The sequence below is a fragment of the Seriola dumerili genome, unplaced genomic scaffold, assembly GCF_002260705.1.
Source record: "Seriola dumerili isolate Sdu_G_001 unplaced genomic scaffold, Sdu_1.0 BDQW01000003.1, whole genome shotgun sequence".
NCBI classification, from domain to species: domain Eukaryota; kingdom Metazoa; phylum Chordata; class Actinopteri; order Carangiformes; family Carangidae; genus Seriola; species Seriola dumerili.
The window spans coordinates 10,830,449-10,845,319 of NW_019174258.1; the positions used below are offsets into that span (position 1 = coordinate 10,830,449).

Below are 14,871 nucleotides of genomic sequence, written 5' to 3' on the forward strand. Positions count from 1 at the left end.
TGAAAATGACAGCAGAGATAAATACAGGAAACATGGAAAGAGAGAGAGACAGACAGAAGAGTATGACAAGCTGGAACCAATCTGTGGACGTTGCCCGGTTCCTCTACTAATGAAGTTGAAAATTTACAATTCTTACGAGAGGATTTTGACCCCTACATTTTTTCTAAAATGCCTTAATCTAATTTTAATCTGTAAAGAGCCCTTCAGGTTCACACTGACTGTAGGTCAGGAAGTTCATGTTGTGCTAAAAAAACTGATTTAACTCTCAACTTAATGCTATTCACCACAACAGCCAACACTCTGCAACACAAACACATGAAAACTAATATATACTCAAACTCCAAGAATGCATTTTTCCAGAGGTTGGAGGAGTAACCTCTGGAGTTATTGTGCCCCTGAGCTCCCGTGCCCCCCTCCCCCTTCATCCTCAAACATCTCCATTTGACCTAAACCATCTGCATCTGGGCCTGCCCTGCCCCCACCCATGTCTTCGGACCCAGCTGGATACAAGGGCCCCCCATCCTTCAATCTTAACGCAGCTGTGATGGGTGGCCAAGTTCATGGAGTGTAGCTGGCTGTCAGGAGGGGCCAGGGGAGGGTGGGCTGGTCAGTAGCCCAAGTGCACACACACATGAGCAAAGGCTGATCATGGCTGTGTGTATGTTTGTGAGTGCAGGGAGCGGGGCAATGGCCCCACAAGACGGGAAGGAAGGAAAATAGGGGCAGAAAGGGGTGCACGGTATGTGCCGACCAGGAATGTCTCCTAAAGACAAAACCTATAAAAGCATCAGGAATCAAAACAAGATCCGTTTGGTGGGGGACGTTAATGGCTGCAGCCTGGGGTCTAGTTTCAACCAGGAGCCCATTGGTCAGTGGCAATTACATGGCCTGAAACGAGAGCCAGGAGGGCAAAGGTTGTCAAGGCCCTTGAGAGCAAGTCATTTTCACCCTCTCACTCTCTGTACGTGTAACGGTTGTCAACATTCATACTCCCTAAACAAATTCTCATCAGCCATCAACTTGCAAACCCACTGCAAATGGTATATTTCAAGGATATAAGTTACATGTCCGAAAACTACTGAATAAGATATCTGCTATTTAGAATAGCGAAGATCCTCTTTCACACACTAAAACTAAAATGTCTCCAAAATACCTTTTTTTTCAAAATAAGGGTGGAAATTAAGTGGCATATTCAGAACATTGATAAATTCAAAACTTCTAGAACAAAAAGTTTCCAGTATGAAAAACTAATATTTTAAGTCCAAAGTTCACATTTTTAGTTACCAGTTAGTGCTATTCTCTAAAAAAGTGAGTTATATCTATTTTCAAAGAACAAAATTATTTGATCACATTAGCTTCTCAGCTGACATCTTCTGTTGAAAATTAATCTACACAGTTCATTCCTTATCAAAAATACATTCACTGTCAACTTAGAGTATCTTATGCATTCCACAGAGATTACAACAGAATCATTATGTGAAGGTAAATATACAGTATGGTACATATGGAGGCCTTATAGACCTTTGCACACAATTTGACTGCTTCTGTTAACGTTTAACCATTATAAATGATTATAGCAGGAGATAATTCAGATTGCAGCCATGTATAACCTCACATGCTTGCTCTTGCATGAAAAAACTTTGCATTCGGCAGTTTTTTATAAGCGCTGGATGTTCTCTATTCAGTGGCCCAGGGGTCAACACTGTGTAATATTACAGACGGTAAGCAAACAAGGAGCCATAGAGCTTCATGGGAAACACCATCATTCTGCTAGTTAGCAAGTTAATGTGCTTTGCTAATCTTCCAGTGTTATTCCACTATACCAGTTTTTAACAACAGAACATGTGGGAATGTATCTGTGTGAATAAAAACTTAAAATCAAAGCCTCAGATACATTAAACTAAAATGTTATTTGTAGAGAATATGGGGTAACACTATACAAAGTACAGTCTTTCGTAACTTATGCCACAGAAACATCACAACACAGACGTCTTCTGCTGCAGGAAAAAGCTTTCTGTCTGTCAGAAATCAAGTAACACTTGCAGCTTTGTTTTCAGGAGTTGTAGCATATCACAAAAATAGTAAAAAGGTGGTAAGAAATAGCAGCTGCAGTGGCATTCTGGCAAGAGACAAGGTCCCCATCAGCACATTGGAGAAAGCGTTACATTTCAAAGGGGAGGGGCAATAACTGTTATATGGTGATAATAATCATGTATGATAAAGCTATTAAATTAAATAACATCTTTAGGCTATCAGGCGTATCAGCATTGGTATCAGTACAGTCATTATGTTCAGTTTTTATTGAAATTGTTTTAGACTGTTGTCAATTCAACAGTATGATAAGTTGTAGTGTGTGGTGCTATTGAGCTGTATTACATTACATATCATATTACTCAAGTGAACGTCACTCTGTCACTCTTGAGCACAAGTCCTCCACAATCTGCTCTAAACTCAACTTCTCTGCTAGTTCATTCTCAATGCAAAATATAACCAGTCTACTCAGCCTCTCCCTCACTGTGCTCCTCCAACTTTTCAAACATTGAGATGAATGAACTCTGCAGTCACAACAGGGATCATCAAAAACAACAGAACACCTCAGTGACTGCATAAGTGAACATGGAAGTCACAGATGAAGGATCCGCCATGCACATGTTGATCACGTAATAGGGCAGGTGTGTTTGTTTTAGGACACTTGCCTTGGTTGTGAGGTGGGTGGTGTATTAAGTCAGTGATTAATTAAGGTAGATGCAGATGTAATGCCTGCATAATAACACCATTCTTAATTTTATTGCATAGTTACATTTATTGTATTTTATAGTTTTCAATGATTACAGTAAATGGCATGCCATGGCATGGTAACCTATCAGTAGGCCTACAAATAAAACTTTTGAATGTCTGAAAGTATTTGTAATGTTTGGGAATATGATACACTAAAATGTCTTATGTGTAATAAGTAGTTCATTGCACATAAGACATATCATTTTGAATAATTGATTAATTCAAGCAAAAACTATTATTTTGCCTTGATTAAAAAAACTGTGCTGGTTTGTTTCACAGCAGAATCTGATGGACACCTGTATTCTCTTCCAAAATATCTCTACTCCAACAGAAAGAAGTGTGACAGATCTGTGAATCAACTGTGCTGTAGCTGTGTGAAAGAGGCTTTCAGTAGTTTCTCATTCAGCTGTAAAAATATGAGAGACTTGGCTACAGCACAACAACAGCTGAAAATCTACCTGCACACCACGATCACGGGGGGTGGGGGGGGGTGCGGTGCGGTGCCGCCCCCCCCCCCCCATTGGCATCTGACAAGAAGACATGGAATCCCGTTCCCATCTGAGATGTAGAGATCCTGGACTCAACTAACAAGGTCCTACATTCCCCTCCAGGAGTTCAATGATGCTTTATCAGGTACATTACTATCTCCTACATCAAACTAGTGCTGCATCTGTTCATTACCAGCATTCTGGCACATTAGGAGGAGGTCACGACATTTATAAAATCCATCAAGTCCTCGATTCTGGATTACATCAATGAAAAGTTTGATGATCCTGACACAAACAGCTTGTCAGACAGTGACCTCAGATTCAAGAGTACATACATTGCCCCTGACAACATTGAAGAAGTAAAGTTTAGAGTCCTCTCAGAGGTGGAGTCCCTTCTTACTGACCAGGGCAGCTCATAGCCTGACACAGCACTTCCTATAACTCCATAGGCAACACGACCATCTGATTCAGCATTGACAGCAATGCCAACACCTCATGAGGAAGCAGATAAACCATCAGAGCCAACAGAGGCAAAGAGGTACAAGAAGATCAGTTACTCAACAGTTACTTCAGAGCAGTGCATTAAAATCCTCCTTACTAACAATGAACTGTTTACCCACTCACATCTTTTTAAATTAGATGATGAAGAAAATCCACTGGGATGGTGGAACATCTGAAGCAATGTTCCAAAAGCTCAACCATTTAGCAAAAAACATCTGTGTCCCAACCGCGAGTTCCCCTTCTGAATGGGTGTATAGTACCATAGGTAACACTGTTGACAGGTTCGTGTTTTTGTCAGGAGAGACCGGAGTGGCACAGTGCACATCTTTTCTTATACTGCACAGTGTTTTTGTTAAACCTATTTTTATTTATGTACAGAAACTACTTTTATTTAAATAGAGTTCTTATATTGGAGGTAACTGACCTTACTTTTCATACTTCACAGCAAGATGTATGTTGTGTGTGCACTTGTCTTATTTTTATTATTTTTTAAAATACTATTTATACAGTTAGCTGTTAGTTTAAGTTAGATAACAGTACATACATACAGTATGCTGTGTTTTTTTAATTTACAAATAAATACTGATACTTTAATATTATACATTGTTAAAGTCTTCATGACATTGTATTGTATATCGGCACTTTTCTGAAGTATATCAAGATATAAGTTCTTTATCCATATGACTCAGCCCTACTGTGAACTCTGTGTAGTGATTTATAAGGTTGAATTCATCCATTTAACAGATGCTCTTCTCTAAAGTTAAAAATGTAACTTCAAAAGAACGAGCAGTAGGTGCTGGGTTACTGGCCTTGGATTTGTTAGGGGAACACAAATGTGTTTATACACAAGCCACACGCAGACACACACACGCAGACACACACACGCAGACACACACACACACACACACACACACATGCCTCCCTGAGGGACACTCTGTATTATGGGAGCGCAGGGGTCAAGGTGTTCCTGACATCAACAGAGAACAAAGGTCTAAAGTGACAGAACACTGTCCAGTCAGTGCTAAACTTCAGCTTCCTGCTCAATCCCCACCTCTGCTTTAAATATGTTCTATAAGGGACCAGATTTAGAGAAATACTGAAATTCTGTAATTTTTTTTTTACTCTCCCTGATTAAGTGAATCAAACATATTAGAGTTAATTTTGACAGTTGCCATACATTTCTTCATGGTGTGATTAATGTCGTTACAGGGGCCCTATCTTAAATCCTTGTTCAGTGTAAAAGTACTGCTGTTCTGTCACTTGATGCTACAAGCATCTGTTAAAGCAAATCTGAGACCTTACTTTAAAATTTGGTGGTTGAGGATAGAGGTGAGAGATGAAGACAAAATTAATAATGTGATAAATATCCATGAATTATCTTGATATCAATATGTTTGGAAATATCCTAAAGTAATGAAAATAACATTGTAAAATGTTAAAATCGCACTGGTTCCACTGAATCAAATGTTTGTTATTTTTCTCATTTATTTTTTGGCTCTAAACAAATTGGACTGTCAGGACACTGCCAATGATTCGCTGTCATTGGATCTGAGATCTGGAGTGTAAATTTTGGTGTCATCTGTCACAAAGCCAATAAGTTCAACTGCTTTCATAGAGAATCTGACTGCTTCTCTAGCTGGTTCAAAAAAAGCGCAGTAATTGGAACATGGAAGCCGTTAACCATGAATAGACATGTTGGCTCTTGAATTGGGACCTTGGTCAGCTGAGGAATGTTAACACTACGTTGCTTTTTGTCAAGTTAGAGTGGATACTGATGTTTTGGGACCACTCCTTATGATCAGTCACCTCAGCCCCTTCATCACATCCAGTACTCCACCCAGAAATGACTTCTTTAGAAAAAAAGAAATTCCCACACCCTACTTACATTCATGACAGTGACATACAAGGCTTGGCTTGCCAGATGAAAGTCACAATTAAATGATATGAAATTATTGATGTGTGTTTCTTAATGTGCCTTTGTTATTGCAGTTGAGATTTTAGATTTTGTAGATATGTAAACTACAATTTCAATTAGGTCAAATGACATTATAATATTCAAATAATCCTCCAAATAATCATAATCCAATCTGCTCGGTGGAGGATGAACAGAAGCCTTCATATATTTAAGCAGCCTGTGTTTCCTCTCTGTGTCTCCCTCATGCTGTTAGCAGGTTTACTGGCCAGGCGGTGGGTGGCCTAATCACATTATGGCCATACGTGACTGACTGGCGCAGCGCCAAATCAGGGATAAGAATAACATAGATGACCATAAGTAAGCTGTAGCTGGTCATCGCCAAGGACCTGTCCAAATGCTGATGTAAAAACTGTTCCCCTGTGCCTGAAAAACTTCTCTCTATGGAAATGTTTTTTGAGTTTGGGGGTTCAAACGTTGTCAGGCTGTCACCATGTAACTGATGCATATTTGGTATTATACTGTAAAATTTGTAAAAATGCCAAAGATTATCCCATCATTTTTTGGGGGTTTTTAGATGGGAAGCAGTTGGCAACATCATCTCTCAGTTGCTCTCACACTAGAAACACTACATTTTGAGTGCAGCAGTTTTGAAAAGGACAACCTTCAGTCTGCAACAAGCTGACATTCTTTGCATAACCCTGTATCGGACAAACCTCACAACACACTCCTACTTGAATGTTGATGCATAGCCTGGGGGTAATTCTACGCAGCCATTATAGAAAGATGTCTGGAGTACAGCCACCATTTTAGTGAGGCCAGGCATGCCGGAACAAGAAGGGTTAATGGCTGCTGCTTGGGGAGTGGGGGATGGATGGCATTGATTGCTCAGGATGTTGACAGCACTTCTCCAATTTGATAGTGGAGCTGTTATTAGATGAAGAGGCTTGTTCTTAATAAAAGCATCATGTGATTTCAGTCCTCCAGTAGGAGGCTGGGTGGGCTCAAATAGCAGCCAGTGAGCTAAGGAAATGTTCATTATGTTAGCTGCACTTTGGCAATCACCTCAGAATAACAAAAGCAGCAGACAGACTGAATCCAATTTATTTCCACACGTGCTTTGAAACAGGTCAGAAGCCGACTGCATACTGTGTAGGCAGAGTTCAACTTATGTGAAGTGGGTCATTTACATACAATACATTACAGGTTTATTACTGTCTGATGGGATGGCATAAAAAAAACAAAAACCCATAGATCATCTGAAATGAGGAGTAGACCATTTCAGTGTGACCCTGTGGACTACACAGAGCCTAAAGAAGAGAGGCACGTGTCTCTGCTGTATTAGAGCCCTGTTAGCCATTAGCCATACCCCCAACCCCTGTGCTCCCACTTCGAGCTACTGTCGTGGCTCTCTGTGTCCCTCCGTACACAGCCTCACACTGCAGACCAAGTCCCCTGGGCCACAGCCATTGAACAGGAGGCCCAAATCAATAGCCCTGGATGTGCAAACACAGGGAAGTCCCCAGCCCCCTCCGGACGCAATCTCACAGCACACGTCAATACTCATCATCCTCAGTCATATACCGCAACGCCAGGGAAACTGAGATGAGGGCAGGATCACAGCTCCCATGATGACCCAACCACTTCGCCTCCAACAAGACACCCTAACTTTCACTAACACAGTGAAGTTTCCATGACAAACCCTCATCTAATTGCACTTTACAAAAAACAGTGTAAACAACAAAATAAATAGAAACAAAATACACACACATGCAAGCAAAATCACTGTAGCAACCCCTGGCAGTAAATCTATGGTAACAAAATGTCACAGTCCTCTCAGTGCGAACTCTGCCAGAACAGACACAGGAGGGAGGGCGACTTTAGGGAAACTCACCAACATTCCTGTACACCAGTAACAGGACCTCACAATAACAGGAGAGCCCCTCTCATCCCACAGGTACTCTTAACATCTCATTCTCGGACTAATCTTTTTTAGCCAAATTGCTGCCTGTCAAAACAGTTCAGCGAGGGAAATCTTTTAAACAGACACAGCGGCAGTAATTTAATCACAATCAAGGCCTCCAGCAGAAATCTGGATCACAGCCAGCAACAGTGATAAATGGCGAATAGTCAGACACTACATGCTTGCTTATTAGTTAAACTGTTGCTTATTTTGTACATTTAATTAAAAAAGCCATTCAAACGACTAAGAGATCGGGTTCCTCTTTTTTCTAGAATGTACTGTAGTTAGTTATAATAGATGAAAAAATATTTTCATAGGTTTTTGCTTTGTACACCTGTTTGCTAAGAAAACTGGATCTGTGATTGAAGCAGATACTAAGTAATTACAGTAGTAAGCCTGTTTCCTCATCTACTAGAGAGCAATGATGCATTAAGTTTAAGCCAGTCTGCAAGGTTGCCTTCATGCTCACAAAGAAAGCGAATCTGCTTCCTCTCAGCATGCCTGTAAAAACGAGCATTGTGGGGGGCAGCAATCTCTAATCCAAATCAAATAATTAGGGCCTTGATCCCTCTGCGGGACTCCAGGAATCATTTATAGTGCCTCTTGCCATGGGGAGGGGGTGATGGGTGAGGGGCGGGTGTGTTGGAAATGGGCTGAGCGGATGGCGTCCTTTATCTGCTAAGTACTGTAAAGGATCTCATGGTGAGCTGGCCATACGCTACTGCCAACAAAGGCTCTGGGGCTAATCGTGATTCCATGTGCGACGGGAAGTAAATCTCACTGCCACTCAGGAACATATGTTAGAGTTTGAGTACTTATGGATAGATCCACGACTGATTCCCTGCTCTCATTAAGAATTATTATGAAAAATAAAAAGGTCACATATCACATGAGAGCCGGCCGGCAGCAGAGAACAGGACCCAGGGCCATGTCTGCTTCTGAATGTCCAGTCATGTTTGTAGCTGGAAGAGGTTTCAGGCTTATGGGGAGAACAGACAAAGTGGCGGGGACAAGGGGCTAAACGTCCAGGAGCAGAACATGTTGCTACCTGCCCCAGCCTCAGCAGTGCTGCACTTCTAAACAGGCCACTGAAAAGCAGGCCTCCAGGCATGACCACCCTTCCCTCCATTAATCACTCCAATTACAAAGCTGAAAAAGAGAAACAGAGGAAAAACTAGGGTGGGGGGTGGTCACAGGTAAAAAGACAGAATGAAAATAGGCAGGCAGACAGGCATGCAGAAGAACTAACTTATACACCAATCAACACACTTTTTGATCTCATCCATTTTTACAACCACAGAGAGAGAGACCACACTGCAACAAACAAGAAAGACCTAAGTCTGAAAGAAAGGGGTGGATCTGCATATTTAGTTCCTGGGTAAACATGTCTGTTGGTGACCAGCAAGTCTGGTTTGCCAAATAAACTGACTGCATTTGTTCAGCTCCAGCCCTTTCACCAAGACACCACATTCCACAGGCAGAGGCCCCATCCCCCATTACACTAGCTGGCCCCTTTCGCTCACACAAATGCAACGTTTATAGGCTGGTGTGGCCAGAAGTTCACACTCATTGGTTCAAAGACCCTTTCACAGGCAGAGCAAACATTTCAGTGAATCACATCTGTGCCACCACATACAGTACTCCATAAGTTAACCCTTTCCCATAGTAGTTCAGGCCCATAAGAAACTACACATCAGAGACTAGATTTTCTAACCAAACTATGCCCAGACTTGCATGGGGCCCCCTTGGTGCCCCCTCACAGATAATTTGATTTGAAGCTATTAGTTTTGCTCTGTTAAGGGTACACTGACAGATATTAAGTTGTCTCCAATATGCAAAGCACTTATCATCTCACAAACACACAATATCACAGCACATTAAAGCTTGAAGAACTGTAAAAAAGAACCACACACGAACATTTTGGTACCCCTTGTAATCAACGCCGCTTAGAGCAAGAAGCTATATTGCTGCATTCAGGTCAAAGCAGCTAATAGCTGTTTCTTCTGGGTTAAAAGCTTTGGCTAAAAATACCTTGCATATCTCACATCTTTCAAAGAGCAAGCATCCACTTCACCCCCATGCTAATGGCAGCTGGAGACATCACACAGACCTGATAGGCCTTTATATACATTCTCATTATACTGACAGCGCTGGGAACTTGATACATTCACAATCAACAAAAAACCTTGACTGCTATTAGGATACATCACATCTAATTACTTATGAAATGACAGGGGTCACAACGCCTGCAGTCGGATGGGTAAATGACTTCTTTGTCTGGAGTATGGCAGTGGGGCAGAGACGTATGGGGAGGGCTAGAAAGCAGACCCGGTATTCTCTGGGTTTCCTCCACCAGAGAAGTTAGTGTTATGACTATCTATCTGAATCTGCAGTATCAAATGTTCAAATCATAAGCACAATTCACAGCTTTCTGTAGAGTCTAATCGATAGGGAGCGATTTCTCTGTCCAGCACCAGAGGTATCTGTTTCCTCTCAGCTAGCGTTAAGTGTGCAGGGGCATTCCACCTCTGACAGCCCAGTACCCCCCGGGGGCCCGAGCTGGGATGATGCAGCCCGTCACGCATCTGGAGCTCATCTCCAGGGTCTGACAAGCTACTACATCTCTACTGGATGCTCAAACAACAGCAGAGATTCACAAAATCCTGAAAAGAACAATCAAACTCATGAATAGTGTGGGAATTATTGAACAAAAATATAAAAACAGTGTTATTATAGTGGAACTTATGCAAATATGCAACCATTATTACATTTATGTACATTTACATTTACTCATTTGGCAGATGCTTTAATCCAAAGCGACTCAAGTGAGGGACAATTTTTGGCCAGCAGCTTCACTGGTTATACAACAGGTTGACCATGGTGTGCAATAGAACTTTTTTCATTGGTCATACACTTTTTGTGGGGTTTGAAAATGAGAACAGTTTTTGTAACTTAACAGTGTGCTTGTATGTGACCAGAATAATAATTATAATATGCAACAGTTATATGGATGATAAATGATCCTGGCATCACATCAGAAGCTAATGGTTGCCAATTAGCAGAATTAATAAGCTCTGCTCATCATAGTGTGGTTATTCAATTCTATTCATAATGTGTTAAGCATCCATTTGCTCTTACTAGATATCACTGTCTTTCAGGCAAGAGTCAGAAAAAAGTTACGGACACTGTGCCTATAGCTCCCAGCAATTTTAATAAAGCAACATTTTGATATAAAGGGATCTTCGTCAGGCACTGTCAAAAAGTCTTTCAGCCATGTTCACTTCACCTAGCAGGCAACTTAAAATACAACAAACATTTTTGCAAGAAGAAAAAGTATTAGCCCAGAAAAGTCTTTATCAAGAGGAAAAAAGGGGAGTTCTTCAAGAATATGAACGTGGTCAGGGGTGAATCATGTGAACGAGAAAAAAAACACTTTTTGTTGTTGGAGGATCAGTTTTAAATACTGCAAATGGGCAATGCTAAATGAAGTAGCAGCTGGTGAACTGGTTACCTCCAACACCTTTTATTTAGCGACCCCTGTGGAGAAACCGCTTGAGACATGGTGCATCACAGGCTCTGCTGATCACAGTGAATCATGGTGCTTTTATCTGCAGAAAAAACTGCAAACACCTCAGAAAAAATGTTGAGCCAATTTAGCAAATTACTGCTTTATATATTATTGATCAATGAAGTTATTAACAGAGATTAATCAATCATTGGTTAATCATTAACAGATATAGTAACATATGCAATGCATCATGTTCTATACCGCACAATTCCCCTGTCTGCATAAGGTGGTTTGAGGAGAAATTATATTTGGCAGGCAAATTATTATGCTAAGTCAAAATTAGATATTTAAATTGTTGAAAGCCTCAAGATACCGAACGCAATTAAATGTTTGCTTTTCACTAATCCATGTTGCAGTTCAGTCCATAAACAGACATGGCAGAAGTGCAGTATACATGATCAGATTAAATAAAACTCATTAGGAATTTGGATTGATGTAGCAGTAGGGAATATGATATAGATAACAGAGCAAACAGGCTGTACTGATGTAATACAACAACAGTGAATACACATACTGAGAATAGTTAAGTATATATAATAGTTACCAATAAATGTAAAGACACACAGTGTTTCTAATGACAGACTTACAGGTAAGCAGATGTTTGTACAGCATGGTTCACATTCACTCATGCTAATATAAATTTAATTCAGCTCCTATGGTGTACAGTTAACCTGTATGCCATTACTGTTTAAAACAAGCACCATAAAGAATGTTTTTCAACCATAATATACAAGATGATCTATTTGGTGATCTAATTTCGGAAAACATATTTATATGTGTGCTCACGCATGTAAAGTGCACATGCATTAGGGTAATTCCAAAGTATGAGTCATCAACCAAGAACAACACTGCAATTTAGTAATTGTTGCTTCCAGTTTTGGATCTGATCACACAATCCCCCTGTGCTGAAAGTGTGGAGCTTCCTCAGGTTTTCTAATCACATTTATTTAGGGCAGGAAAACCTGAGATGTCTTTGTTTGACCAGATGGCTGGCTAATCAAGGCCCACTCCACTGGGGGTTGGGGCATCCCAAATCTGCCACAAACATTATTGAACCATGTCCCACATTAACATGCTGATGTTTATCAGAAAGGAGTGATCTTGTGATTTGATACGTAAACTGTAGACATAAAGAATAACACTCAGTATGTTTAAAACTGATACTTGCAAGATGATGATGATGATGAAGGTTTGAGTTCTGCTGTCAAATAATTAAGCCCAAAAGAAAAAATTCTACACCCTCACCACATTGAAGGATACCAAACAATGGAGTAAGGGTTCTGCTAACCTTGACAAGCCACAATGTATTGTTCTTATAATAACCTATATTCAGTCTAGTCCCTGTTGTTAATAATTCAATTTTCTGTGCCACTCTTTAATCATTTACTAGCGTGGCTTTTGAAATTATCGACTGCCGTTGACATGGTCCATAGTACTATTCACAGTGTGATTGTCTCTTAACCAGATCAGCTACAGGTCAGAGCCTGATGTGTTTTTTTTGTCATCTGAAAAAATTCAGTCATTCAATATGAACCTTTCAATTTAACACAGATGATGAATCCAACAATATGCGGGCTGCTGACACCCATGCAAACATTAATCTAAAATGGGTCAGACGTTACTCTTTTTTCATTTCCAACTTTATAAAGTATATTTTACTTATATAAAGTGGATACATAAACTGATAATGGAAATGAAGTTTAAACATCGAACCAAAGCCTACTTTTTAATTAAACCCCTTGAAATATGACAGGGTGATCAAGTGTGCATTAGTTTAGCTTAGATAATTTAATCATTTTATGTAAATTAAATACACATATTAAATAACTGTTCAGTGTGTCTAACCTCTGCAAAATAATTTTTTCCCAAAAGATCAAATAAGATTGTAATTTCTAATTACTCTGAAACACACCTCTGCTGTTCATTAATCTGTGTAAATGAAAAATTTGTCTTTATTCCAATTTGAATCTGTCTGTGAACTACAACAACATTTACGATTACTAGCCAGTGGTTTTGACAGACACACTATTTACTGTTAGTTTCTTGTGATGATTGTGATTGAGGAAGTGAGCCGCTTTGCGGGATGTACAGCCCTGAATATATAGAGGCTAAATGTTGGAAGCTGAGCTGTGAACACATTGCTTTTAGTGTAATGTGACGTTTCCTGGGCAGTAGCCAGGAGCTTTTTTTTTTCTTCTTTCTTCCTCCTCTTTAAGTAGCTCCCTCTTACAAGCACATGATTACGCTCAGCTTGTGTTTGAAGACTTGGCAGACAAACAACTTCACCACATGCTACTATAAACTACATGGGATTTTGGCAGGCAGTGCAATGAGTGTGTAGACTGAAAAGCAGGCAGGCCATAGTGAAAGGGAAGCCTCCTGCACCTCCTTTTACCTCCTTCTCCTCTGCATGGCTTTGTGCCAGGTCCCAGTCAGCTGCTGTATTTACCCAGGGGCCTTGACACAATGGCCCAGTTAGCACCTACAGGCTGCTGACACCAACCTGGAACTCAGCCAATGCAGTTGCAGAAGACAGCCAAGAAAGCCACTAACAATAGGCAACTCTCACTCTTCAGCTCCACACTTCCACACTGTCTGGCCCTTTCTGCAAGGAGATGAGCCCAGAACCCAATGAGGCAATATTGGTTCTCCTACTGCACCTCCAATGTGGTGGCTACAACACAGACACTTTATGTCCACAAAATGTTTTCATCTAAATCCCCAAAACAAAAAAAACCCAGCTAAATCTTCCTCATAAAATTATGCATTACAGCCACTATTTAGTAATGAGGGACACACACTGCCAGACACCTCCTTGTTCAGTGTCAGCAGGTCAAACACCTATTCCACTATACTATGCAGCATTAGTTGTATAAGTTCCCTAAGAGTCATCATTAAAATTATTAAATTAACATGTTAAAAAGAACATTGTACACATGTTTAGCAAATTTTCTCTACCAATGCCTTTTCTCCTGAGTGCTAAAAAAATCAGCAAAAGAACTGCAGTATGACTTTATCGACAATGTGGACATTATAACAGCACAAACCACTGTGAATGCTTATGTTGGCAAAGTCATTTTACATTGAACCAAACAAAAGCTTATTTCCAGTGCAAATGGCTAATTTTCAACAATTTTACTTAGGCAGATTTCTACAGCTGCTTGGCTTTAAAAACATTTGGCTTCTTTTGCAAAATAAAAAAAATGTTTTCTTTATCCTCTACAAAGTGAAGCATCAAAAAGTATCATATTAAAATGCAGGCATCATACTGACACTAGGATCAAAGGGTATTAAATGATACCAAGCTCAGATTGGTATCAGCATAGCTTTAATGGTTATATTATAAAATAATTGTGTGACAAATAAAAGGATGGTTACATATCAGTTCATATGTTTCATGCTGGATTACTTTAAGTGTGTGTGTGTGTTTTCATATTTTAAATGGATCAGCAAAATCTCTTTAAATACCAAACACAATACATTCAGAGAATTAATCATGTGAGTAGTGGCGCAAAGATGACCAACAAGTGAAATATGTGGTACAAGGACGACAGGACCTCACATACTGTGCCAAGGGTCACTGCAACACATGGTGTGAACAATAGTCACAGTACAGTACAGTAGTATAAACATGTGTACTGTATATATATATCACTATATG

The 14,871-nt window shown here is 40.1% G+C and overlaps 1 protein-coding gene across 1 annotated transcript in view; it reads right to left on the reverse strand.

Moving 5' to 3' along the window:
* The window catches only part of arid3b (AT-rich interaction domain 3B), a 50,339-nt gene that overhangs the window by 25,123 nt on the left and 10,345 nt on the right, over positions 1–14,871 (reverse strand). The gene's annotated exons all lie outside the window — the stretch shown is intronic.